The sequence below is a fragment of the Typopeltis vanoorti genome, chromosome 21 (genome assembly GCF_054136105.1).
Source record: "Typopeltis vanoorti isolate ZY-2024b chromosome 21, IOZ_Tvanoo_1.0, whole genome shotgun sequence".
NCBI lineage: Eukaryota > Metazoa > Arthropoda > Arachnida > Uropygi > Thelyphonidae > Typopeltis > Typopeltis vanoorti.
In genome coordinates, this window is record NC_143569.1 from 79,967,611 (window position 1) to 79,980,966 (window position 13,356).

The 13,356-nt window shown below is 34.1% G+C and overlaps 2 protein-coding genes across 4 annotated transcripts in view; one reads left to right on the top strand and one right to left on the bottom strand.

Annotated features, from left to right (window-relative positions):
• The window catches only part of LOC150095027 (uncharacterized), a 152,891-nt gene that overhangs the window by 72,279 nt on the left and 67,256 nt on the right, over positions 1 to 13,356 (bottom strand). The window lies entirely within an intron of this gene.
• Positions 1 to 13,356, top strand: part of LOC150095029 (uncharacterized) — a 60,075-nt gene that overhangs the window by 7,253 nt on the left and 39,466 nt on the right. Inside the window, exon 1 of one of the 3 annotated variants that reach the window (XM_090410931.1) lies at positions 2,322 to 2,446. The exons of the other annotated variants lie outside the window; for them this stretch is intronic. The gene's annotated coding sequence lies outside the window, so the exon portion shown is untranslated. Of the gene's footprint in view, positions 1 to 2,321; positions 2,447 to 13,356 lie in introns of those variants that run through there. 3 annotated transcript variants of the gene reach the window in all.

Sequence of the window (13,356 nt, forward strand, 5' to 3'; positions counted from 1 at the left end):
GGGGATGTTACAAATCGTACTAGCTACCTAAAATTTCGTTTTGTAACATAGAGCCTTAGTTGCTAGTGGCATGTGTGGCAACTCCAAGGAATTTACCGCTGTGCATATAGTCTCTCTCTCTCTATCTCTCTCTCTATATATATATATCTTAAACAATTAAAAGAAAGAAAATCTACTTCTGTTCCACGTTTAAATTAGTTCCTTTAAGAATTTAGTCACATTATATATTTTGTCTCAGTATTTTTACTTTCGTCCGTAGAGGCCTGTAACCATCCTCATTAACTGCACACGAGAGATGTGCTATCCTTCAGATCTAATTGTCATCATTATATTCACAGTGATACATGTCCGATAAGTACAGCACTTAATTTTTAAAATTCCTGTTGCATCATATGGAACTTGCGGATTTTAGTTCGTATAAAATCATAACGCTAACGATAATGTTGCATCATAAGGAACTTGCTTAGAGTTTTAAAAAAACAACTTAATTCGACCCGTCTCCATAAATTATTCCTTTATGGACTGAGAACAGGAAGAAAAAATTCTCATTAGGTGAAACGACAAATACAGTAATGAGCAGTAAACGGAGCGTCTCCCCGCCTCATCAACCACTCGGGCTACTTCAACGTGCGGATGCGCACATTTACCAACCTAAATTGTTTGAGTCTTCATGTATTACAGTGTTATTAGAAGATTTTTCTTTATTTTCATTTTTTTCCCCTTGCGTTCGACCCCATTAGAGACTTCAGTCGCGTTTTCTTTCCGGATAAAAGAATTAGGTCATTATCAGAGGACACTGGAACCGGTTTTAGTATCATTTTGTACCTGGTCATATGTGCGTTTCGAAACAATGCTTATTATTTTCAGCTACGCCTCTATTTTATTCCAAAATACTCACATCTGCGTCAATGCGCACAATTGCTGAAGGTGACGACGCACTTTATATGCAAAAAATGTCTCATTCGCACGTTTTCTTGTTTCTTACTTATGAGAGCATATGCGTGAGACTTTTAGTAGAATTTTGTTAATTTGTTTAGTTAATTATTTACCTTATTATAAATCAAGCAATGCATTTTTGATAAGACATTCTTGTCAGTTAATAATAATATCAAATATCAAATAATAATAATGATAATAATAATAATATAATAATAATAAAATAAATTTGTTTAATTCGGAAAAATATTTTAAAAAAATTTTTCCTTTTAATAATAGTTACGTAAATTGCATCGATTTCTCATTGGAACATATCTGATTCAAATCATTTATTTACTTTCCATAATTTCGACAAATAACTCTGATTTCTTAATTTATAATTTACTTGCATCTATATATCTTTTTATATACAAAAAAGAAAGCCTAATTTCTTAAAGCTTTTAGAATGGTACGCTGTAAAACCCGTATTAATAAAAAAAAATGTGTTTTTTTGGAATTCAATCTTAGGCGATTTATTATTATTATTTTTTTTTTATTTCACAAAAACTTTAAAGCAGTTAAGACTTTTTTTAAAGTTATAATTTTTTTTAATTTAGTTATGGAATACCTAAATAATTAATTTATGGAATTAGTTATTTAGATTTTAATTTTAGCAGTGCAGTTAGCATATTAATATTATACACGCTAATTCTACTGTTAGGGGACGCTTTTGCAGTAGTTAAGAGCGAAGTGCAATAGATGTTAGGGGGCGCTTTTGCAATAGTTAAGAGCGGTGCAATAGATATAATCAGTTTCATTCATCCACCAGGATGAATGAAACTGATTATATCTATTGTAGTGTCTTTTCTAACAAGTAAAACTACGTTTCGCACTGAAATCATTATTTTGTCTTTGTATCCATTATTTTGAATTTTGGAAAGCTGCTAGCTCAGTAATGTCTAGTTCTCTAGACATTACTGAGTAGGATTACTGAATTTCAGTTAGTGATGTACACATCGGAATCCAAGGTATATGGATCCCTTTATACGTCTCTACCGATTAGTACACCAAGAAGACTAATTTGACTAATAATGACTAGACAAGAATGTCTAGTTCTCTAGACATTACTGAATTTCAGTTAGTGATGTACACATCGGGATCCAAGGGATATGGATCCCTTTATACGTCTCTGCCGATTAGTACACCAAAAATGACTAATTTATCACTGTCATTTTACAGGGCTCCACTTACTTGCTTTTAGCTACAGTTTCAACAAACACTTAAAGCCGTTTCTGCAATTTCAAGTTTTTTCTTCTTCAGTCGTCAATATCATAGCTAGGATGGCGCCCAGGACTCTTGGCGCCATTCTCTTATTACAGCACCCTCAGGTCTCAAGCAGATACTCAGACGCTTTGTACACAAATAGTACTAAGACGCATCACGCCCTGTATAGATGACCTAGGGAGATTTTTCCTCTCCATCCAGCTCTTAAAGATGTTACTAACCATATAACCGCTTCATTACGAGAAGGGTAAGTTGTGAAGTTTGACAGCATATTCGCCCGTTTATTTGTTCTCCGGTTAGTGTCGTGTATGGTTTGCAATTTTGGCAATAGTTATCATTGCCAAATGAATAGAATGTAACCATTTGTACAGAATGTAACAGTAATGGTTCTATTCTATCAACTTCAATTAAAACTTCAGAATCAAGCTTTATTTCCTTTCTTTTCCATATATAGAATATAAGTATTACAATATTTTTAAAAAAATGGAGCATTACACTATTAATAGTTCGAACTAACTAATAGTAATAGTACATCATTTTATTAAGTGGGAATTAGTACTAAGTTAACTGGGAGTTCAGAACTTAATAAATACTAAATATTTGCTGATTATTTTGTTTATAAGCTTGAGTTAGGATGGAAGCATAGGCAAACCTTAGATGTGTCTGTATTATATCTCTGTCTTTCAGACTGGAAAATTTTGATTTCCCTTGCAATGACCAACCACTTCATCATCACGTAAAGTTGGAAAATGCTTCTTCCTCTGAAGTGAAAAGCACATGAATGACTCGTTTGTGGCGGGAAAGATATCAATCCATGATAGCTTTCTCTCTCTCTCTGACACGTGTAGTATCTTGGGGAATATCCTTGTTAGCTTTTATCACGTGGCAGCTCATCTAATTATTTTATTTATTTGCCATGGTATATTTATCATTTCATTCTTCTACTTTTTTTTTTATTACAAATGTTTTATTTATTCTTACACCACCTTGCCACATTTCTTTGGATCAGTCACTTTCCTTTGGGCCCTCATCCCAAAGGATATTGCTCTATCATTTGCCAATCAAATGGCGATAACAGCTGGGTATTTTTTGACGGCAGCAGCTTTAAATAAACGCAATACAAAACCCCATGAGAACCATAATGCAATAATTTCCTGTCATTCAACGTATTTTCCATCTGTTTAAGCGACTGTAATTCTCAGAATAAGATTCCTGCGCGATTTTTTTTTTTTTTTTTCATATGTGCGTGCGCTATGTGCCCATTCAAAACTCAGGGACACGCAAGATATAACTCGCAATGTTTTAAATGACTACAGTTGCGTTCATGTGAAACTGAAAATACCCAACTGATACACGCAGACGTGAAAAAGAACTAAAAATAGCCCACTGTGGTTCATAACCTTTCTAACAGACATGTTTTATTACTTTCTGTATTTGTCACCAAATGTTTATTCATTCATCGCAAGCAAATAAAAAAAAAAAAAATTCGTCGTCCATTTAGATTGGACGATGATTTTTTTTTTTTTTTTTTAAGTGCACGCTGTTGCATTTGCCTTCAACGACGCAGTATAACATGGAAATCTAATACAGCAACTACGTAAACTGTGTTTTATGTAGTTGCTGTATTAGATTCAGAAAAATACTATTCAGAAATCAAACACACGGTTATGTTAAGCATTACTAAACTGATCGACTTTAATTTCATTATTTTAATTTATCATATTTAAATTGTCAAATAATTAATAACCATTGCTTAAACACAATTAGGCGAATGTTGTTGTCGTATATATTATACTGCAATAATGTAAGTGCTAGCGTAACCTGTTAAATTTGTCAATCCATTTCTTGCATATATTTTCAGATGGATTATTTTCCTGTTATTGATGTGCTGTCGTCCTTGAAATTAAGCTTTATGACTGCAGCTTAAACGTCATGTTTACGTCACGTGCTTTTCTTTTTCTTTCCACCCCACTTCGTTACATTATTCTTGTCGAGATTCAGAATACGTACAGTATATTCTGAATCTCGTTATACATTGCTTTTAAATGCTATGTTGTCAAGTCATTAGCTAATTTAATTAACTAGCTGTTTATTAGTACAGTATAAGATATTTGATATGCGAATATCTGTGACAGCAGTTTTCATTTCATTGAGAAGGGGGGAACATCACTTAACTGTCTCAGCGTGTTCTTATTTACTTAAGAACGGACAGTTTCCTTTTAAATTTCCTCAATAAAATCACTAAATGAAATTCATTCGTATATTGTGTGGTATGCGAAATCAGTTTAGTCTTAATATGCTTATATAAATTACGGAATTTTATTAGAGCATGACGATCACCTGTCAACCAGTAACAACCAACACACTTAAAGGTAGTCCAGGACACAAATGATAATAACTGCGGTGTAACACAAACATATATTCTTCATGGAACTTTGGACATGGATTTTTTTATTATTATTGTTTCCAAAAGAAACGGGAGGGAAGGAGAGAGAGAGAGAGAGAGAGAGAGAGAGAGAGAGCACATGTAAAGAAGTACGTCCTATCTTGATCAGAGATGATCATTTCACACAACCATGAAAATCATTTTCAATGAAACTTTTTTTTTAAATGAACTGTTTCGGGTTTTTTTACGTCTCATTTGAACTGAAACTTTGTAGGTTGTTGTTTTTTATTATTTGTTTAAAGGTATGGCACTTGTTAGATTTGTGTTGATCATTCGTATGGTCAAAACGAATTATAAAATTTGAGCAATCGTAATTTTGGAATAAATCGGATCGTTTTGAGTATCATCTCAGTGTTAATTTATCTAGGACAATTTTCAATGTCAAAATTATGTATTACAAATAAGAAATAACCTATGTACAGTACATTAGCTGTGTAAATTAAATTGATTGTATTTATAAATAGCAGTGATAAAGATAACGTAAGCATGAAATGAAATGCACCATCTTTCCATTTCATGATTGTCGGAAGAATGATTATTCCCATACTTAGTTTTAAAAATTGAAGTAAAACAGAAAAAAAAAAGCCATCAAAGCTAGTGGGTACACTTAAGTTTTTTTTGTAAAAAGCTTTTCCATTAGATTATTTTGCAGCCATCTTTGTACAGACTTTTTTCTGATTTTTTTTATACCTACAATTTCCAGTTACAATTAATTTTTACAGTTGTATTCTTTGTTTTGACATTTAGTTCTTTTTTTTTTTTTTTTTTTTTTTTTTTTTTTACCAGTTAACAACTATCATAACAGTCGAAAGGCTTTACTTCGGTAACCTAACATTTCAAAATTTTCATCTCTCAATGTAATGTTGTTCGGTTGTCAACACGTTATGAAATTCGATCGTATTTAAATACCGCGATATTGTTGGAATGACTTTTTTGGATTTTTAATATTGGTAATAAAAAATAGTATCCATTTTAAAATACAGGCTTGCATAACATTAGCTGTTTTCCTTTTTAGTGGAGATATAAATTGCAAATTTATTGTTTTGTTAACTTGGGATTGCGAGCGTACACCTGTTCATCAGAGAAACAATCGCACTGCAAAGGAATTGCTATTATAGCCAAACACGGTTTGATAGTGAACCCTAAAAGTTTCACTTCAAAAAGAATGCCCTTATTCCCCTTTTTAAGAATAAAAGGTGTTAGAGGATTTGAGCTTACTATCAGAGCTCACGCTATGAACCGTGACTTTTCAAGAGAGGGAAAGACGTATAGCATACATTATGTTCCATCGAGTCGTTTTCGATTCTTGTGAGTCTGTGAACTCCATTCAGATCTATCCCTGGCCATATCTTTCAGAATTTCCAGGCGCGTTCCAGTTGCTTCTTTAACTCCATCCACCCATCTAATTCTTGGTCTTCCTCTTCTCCTACCTCCATCAACTTTAGCAGGCATCATCATCTTCTCCAGACTGTCATTTGCTCGCATAATATGTCCAAAGTATAACAAGTTTTGCTTGATGATCATAGCTTCGAGGGAGCAATCTGCCTTTATTCTGTCTATCACTGATTTATTGGTTTGCTTTGCGGTCCATTGTATTCTTAGTAAGCGTCTCCAAACCCATAATTCAAATGCATCTATCTTCCTTTCACTCTTTCTCAGGGTCCAACTTTCGCATCCATACAGTACCACAGGGAATACCATTGCTTTCACGATTCTGATTTTTGTTGAGAGACTAATATCTTTATCTTTAAAGATCTTGCTTAAATTTGTCATCGCTTTCTTTCCGAGTAATAATTTTCTTCTAATTTCTTCAGTACAATAACCATCTTTATCAATTCGGGATCCTAGGAGCACAAAAATTGTTAACTACTTCTATTTTCTCCCCATCTACTTCAAAATTATTAAATTCACATGTTGCCATAACTTTTGTCTTTTTGAGGTTAAGTTTAAGGCCATATTTAGCACGTTCTTCTTTAACTTTCATAATAAGTTCCTCCGAATCTTCTTTGCATTCTGCTAGAAAGGTGGTATCATCTGCATACCTCAAATTATTAACATTTCTTCCATCAATTTTAATTCCAACTGAAGACTCCTCCAGCCCTGCCATCCTTAAAATGCATTCGCTGTACAAGTTAAACAGGTATGGAGATAAAATACATCCTTATCGCACCCCTTTACCTATTATGAAATATTCAGTTTCTCCAAGATCTGTTCGGACAGTAGCTTCTTGTTCATAATAAAGATTCCTCAGAAGGATGATGAAATGCTGTGGTACTCCCATTGTTCTTAACAATGGGAGTTGTTCTTAACACATTCCACAATTTCGCGTGATCTACAGAGTCAAAAGCCTTACTATAGTCAAGGAAGAAAGGTAGACATTCTTCTGATATTCCTGCGCTCTTTCTATTATCCATCTCACATTGGCTCAATGGATCTCTTGATTTCGCCTTTGCGAAATCCTGCCTGTTCATCTGGCATTTCATTTTTCATGAATGGTTCATGAAGTCTACAGTATTTTTTGATATGTGGGGTTAAAAAACCGACTGTCCAATACAACTCGAGTTGTATTGGACAGTCGATTTTTTAACTAGAGAACCGAAAGGTTTGGAAAGATTCCTGTAATCGGCGACTAGAATCGAACCTGTAAAGGTCTTTCTTCCAGGGTTTAGCATTATGGAAGCAAGCGTCATTTCCAAAAGCCAACACAGGCACTTAGATTTCATAACGTTCATCTATAAAAAGACAAAAAAAATAAAAAGTGAGAATTACAGAAGTTGAGATTTATGCAAACATACATGAAAAGAGGTTTGGAAAAATTGGATGGTTTTATGTAAAATCAGGAGTGAGATAAGAGTGTACCCTAACTCCACTCTTATTTTTATTTGCTATGAAAATCCGCAACAAAAAGAAGTTGGAACATGGAAAACATTATTCTCAACGGCGAAACTATAGAACAAGTAAAATATTTCGGTTATTTAGGTATCGTTTTAAGTGATCATGGCAAGTTGAATTTAAAAATGGAATGAGCAAAGCTGGTATGGTGGAAAGCCAGTTGAATAAATTTGTGTGGGATAAGGAGAGAAACCAGCCAAAACACTAAACTAACTGTATATAAGTGTTTAAATTAATGAAATGATAGTTGGTGAACAGTTCATGAAAGACTAGCAACGGTAGTTATGAGACGTCTAAGAACATTAGGGACTTGAATGGACGGTATCATTAGCAGAATCATAAAATGAAGTATTAGGATGGAACTTGACATTGTTTGAATTCAATAATACGTGAGAGGAAGTAATTTGAGGTGGTATGTTCATTTAAACTGAGGAGAGGAAAGGTTACCAAAGCAACTGATGTCAGGATGGCAGGAAAAGGCCCAGAGGAAGACCAAGTGCTTGGATTAATACTGTTAGTAGTATCTTAGCAGACAAAAATATTACATTTGACAGTATTGGAGAATCGACAAATAACAAATTAGTTTGGAAAAATATTGTTCATGGAAAACTAGTAGTAATGCAGGTTGTCATTTGTATACTATTATGGTATCCTGTACGCCCCTGGAGGATACATGCAGCAATTAGATTATGGTGATAATGTTTCTTCATTGCACAACCATTTATATTTGTCGTTTCATAGTGCAAATTCAAGACCTTTAACTGAAGTCTGATATCGAAATAAGCTCTGAACATCGAAATTTTTTAACATTATTGATTTTTTTTCCTCATCCGTTTCTTAGGACCGGTTGAAATTGTGACCTCCAATGAGGGACTCCTAAATATGTATTTTCTGATTGTAGATCCTTGTGTGTTCACGGGGCCGGTTTGCTTGTTCTGAGGGACGAAAAACCCGAGTTTTCGGGATAAAAACCCTCTACCTCTGTATGGAGATCAGCTAACTCACCTTTAGTCGAAAGAGATCAGATAAAGGTTCCTCACATCATAGATGGGAATCGAACCCAGGTCTTTCCGACAAAGGGCTTCGTCTATACCGACTGAGCTATGGAGGCTCCGAAGTTTTTGTTGTCAGTGTTAATAAATTAAGTGGAGGAGAGGGATTCTTTGAAGTTGCGAATTCGGAAACGCCTTAGCACGACTGATAATCTTGTCAAGTGCAATTAATATGAAGCGTGTATACAAATAATCCATAGGCAACATATCGAAGAAACTATACAAATGTGTAATAATATAAATAATAAAATTGCACATTTGACGTCCGTAGACGCCGTTTGGTCATTGCCATACCTTACATGGTTTTGGCAATGATGTCTTCTACTAGAATAAGTGGCAGGGTCACAGCTTCCCTTTCCACACAAAGTTTGTAGGACAATCACAAACATCCATGCCCATGGCGGGATTCTAATCCACGGCCTTTTTTTGGCTAATCACGCTAACCACTCGGCCAACCAGGCCGGCGAAATGTTTAATAACAATCCTTAATTACAAAATAGGTCAGGGAATAGCTATTTGTACGAGTAAGTGGGTTATATCGGGGGAGGAGATGAAGCGTTAACATGGCCTCAATTATAAAACTTGGTTGTGGTTTAAATTAGAATATTGTTCTGATAATATTTAAAAGAATATTTTTAGTATTACTAAATATTAAGTTTTATAATTAATATTAAATTTACATATATTTACTTTTATTATAATAATAAAATAATTAATAATGGTAATATAAATATTAGTAATCATACTGAAAAGAAAAACGTTAGTGATATGTCGCTGGAATTGTTTACTCATAAATATTGTTGAATCTCCATTAGAGGTGAATTTTTTGAAAACCAAAAGCCTAAAACCTATGCAGAGATGTCACAAACAACTAAAAGTGTAGTATCATTTCTGAGAGCTGTTTTTGAGTGAACAAATTACTTAGTTTTATTAATAACACAAATCACTACATAATGTTTCGGTGAAAAAAGGTCTCACACAGAGGGAGCGAGCTTTTCTCTCCCTTTTCTCGGTTTTCCCATAGGGGGGCTCTGGGAAAATCGAGTTTTTATTTTAGTAGAGTGGCCACAAGAGGTAGAACGTTTTTGAAAACTTGCAGTTAGCAGACACAAGTACATTTGCGAGGTAATTATTATAGATGGAGTTGTCACAAGGGGTAGATTTTGTGTTGTGTAGCCTTCCGCGATGAGGTGTTGTACAGTGGTGGCTTGTACATAAGCACTGCGACACCCACAAGGAAAAAATTAAAAAATTAAATTTTGTTTGTGTTTATAAATAATAACAATGCTTACAACATTATATAAATGCAATACAACATGTTAAAGGTTACAGCTTTTGTTTCGACATTGATTAAATAGTTAATAATTGGAATTTAGTTCGATTAATGCTTTAGATTACGAAACAAATGGTCTGCGATCTAACGCAATGTTGGAATTATTCGACCAATTGCAGCTCGACTCGCCGATTTCGTTTGCGCTTGTCATTGCACGTAACAAGTGAATCCGACACTGCTCGTGGAGCAGTGTCGCTACAGATAGATTGTATGCTTGCGCGCGTTATTTCTGTGAGATACGAAACTTTTATTATTGGTGCGTATTCATGGTGAGGATGAACTATTTTTTTTTAAATCTTATTTTATTTTGTTAAAATAACATATAATTATATATTTATTATAGATACAAGGCTGAATTACGACGAGAGTCACTGTTGAAAATATGAAAAGAATTATATTTTTTCAATTATCGTTACACGAAACAAATGCACTGCGATCTAAGGCAGTGTCGGAATTATCGTTTTCGGCCAATTGCAGCTAGATTCGCCTATATTCGTTTGCATTTGCCTTTGCACGTAACAAGTGAATCCGACACTTGTGCAATTAATATGGAGCGTGTATACAAATAATTCAATATTTATCTTTTGAGCAGTGTCGCTATATATAAATTGTATGCATGCGCGGGTTATTTCTGTGATATACGAAATTTTTATTATTGGTGTGTGTTCGTGGTGAGGGTGAGTACAACGTTTTAATAAAGCAATTTTTTAATATTATGTAAATTTATTCATTAATAAATTGGTTACTGATTAGGAAAAAATATTTATTTTATTTTGTATATGCAGTACTCCCCCCCCCCACCCACCCACACACTTAAAATTTTCAACAGCCGCCACTGGTGTCGTATAATAATTTAGTAATTCAAGTACACTGAAAATGGCAACTATTTCCCCCTATCACGTAGAGCTTCTTCGCAAAATATCGCTATTTAACATTCGAATTAAACAAATAATTAAAATATAATTAAAATAAAACAAATTCATAAAAATAAAATAATAATCCGAATGAAGACGCTAAAATAATTTATTATTACTGTGTTATGGAATATCTAGCATGTTCATCATAGACAAATATTAATATTTGACGATTAAAAACGTCAGGTAGATTACATATTATTGCTATTATATGCTCTGATATAATAGCATGACACATCCGTAGATGTGTCGGTCTAGACTGTTTGTATATTTAAATAGTCCTGATATGTTTTATTATATCTAGGGTAATATGGTAGTAGTCGTAGCCTTAAAGCACTACAATTTCTCAAAAATTGTATTACATAGGATTTGTAAAAAATTCTTACATTATCTCCTTCCCCCTCAAAAAAAAAAAAAAAGGATGTCATATTTAAAATATCAGCATAGCATCTAAGCAGAGTAAGTTATTCAAATACAAGACCCAGTTCACAAGTTTCGATTTGTAGAACTGTAATGTTTACACGTAGTCTAAAGTATCCACCACTGATGTCACATCTTACAATGCTATTAAAAATACCAGTCACACTATTGTTTGAAAACCCACAGGCCTCGCTTACCTTCGAGAGTTGGATAGGGACAGAGTCGGCCATACAGAGTCCTTGTTTACCCACAACAGGTTTAGGAAATCCGCTGATTTCCTAAACCTGTTGTCGGTAAACCCCCGTCGTGTTAGTGTAGTTACAACAGTAGTTTAGAACACCAGAGTTGTTTTGTACCATCAGCATGGGTAACGATAATACAGTACAACCTGACACGGAAATCTCCTTCAAAGGTGGGTTGATAATAATCACACACCTCACGTTGTCGTGAGGTGTGTGATTATTATTCTGCATCCAAGTACTGATAACGTTCATGTACAGTATTTGTGTAGTCAGTTAGCTTTTCTAGTTCAGTGTATTTTGGCACGCAAAACTATAACTGATTTCAGAGATTGAATATATGACTTGCATCATTAGGAAATGTTCATGGGCGTCCACAGAATATTTTCCAGGGGGGTGGGTAAAGCTTGGAAACAAATAATTACATCAATAAATTTCTATTTAATTATTTAATTTTTGGTTGTTTTTTTTTTCATAAGTATATCCTGGGGAAACAAGGGCATGGAAATATTTAAGTTTACGTTTTAATGCCACAGTGAAGTTCTTTGAATAACATAACTGACGATTTTCTCCTCCTCCCCCCCGTCTTGTTGGTTGTAACTTGCAAGTACTATATTAGTGATAGCAAACCATTTCTAGCAAGCGTGGCAGAAACATATTTTCCAGTTTGCGTGCCAGTGTACTGCACTTAAGATGAACTAATCGTTTTCCTTTTGTGTGTGTACTTAAAAAAAAGAACGGACTCTTGGTAAAAATTCTTTTTAGTCAATATTAAAAAAAAAGCAGACGTACAAATATGGATTCTTCCTATATTTTTTAATAAATGTGTAGTGTAACATTTTAAATACAAAATGTAATTCATTTTCAAGGTGTATGTGTAATAATACAGTATTTTATGTGAAACCAACGCAAGAAAAGTTCATTTGAGAACCGAAATCCCGGATTAGATAATCCGGATGTCCAAAAGACCAAACACGGGGCTTTTTTTTTTAATCCATTTCAGCTTACCAATAAACAGGATAGTGAGCTCCCACTTCTTTTACTACTTAAACATCCAACCAATGACCCCACGACGTGTAGGTTGGAGAGTGGAAGTGCCTTCCACTCTACCAGCCGGGTCCGAGACGTCTGCATACGGTGGGATATTATATCTGTGTGTGTCACTTTGACAGTTTTTATAAGCGCTCTGAATATTCTCGATGATAACACTTGAATCGAAATTCTTAAGTAGCACATTGAAGAATCTTTCGATATGTTTATTTTCTGTGGAAGAATCCAATCTCCCATAGAAGATTCAAGTTTGATCATCGATTTATCCTCCCTTTAAACTAAAACAATGTTTTGAAAAGGAATGAAGAAATGTCAAGATTTTTACACGATATCGTATTTTCTTTAGTTTAAAGATAAACCGACAATTAGCCCTAGATTTGAAATTGTGATAACTATGTTCCTTTGTTTCACTCATTATTCCTGTGCATAATAAATGAAGTGAATCCTTTATTCAGCCTTGAGTTATCTGGGATTTTTCACTAAGTAGTTAAATCTGGATTCATGGATTGTTTTTTAAGATAATTTGAGTTTTTGCTTTCTAGATACGAACTTGAAATTTCGGTTCTCGTATTCCATAGCTAGTATGAAAATCGTAATCTTTTAATTGCATACTACCTTTCATAGTTGTAGGTTAAAAGTAATGCTTCATTGTAAATTGCATGGACCGCTTGACTTCCGTCTCATTAGCCGAATTTCCTGGTATCTGATGACAAGCCTTTCCGAAAGCAACAACTGTTAAGTTATTACAAAGCCATTCCTAATACGGTAGACTAGCCATGGGCGTCTTCAAAGGGAAGAGTCTGATGTTTCA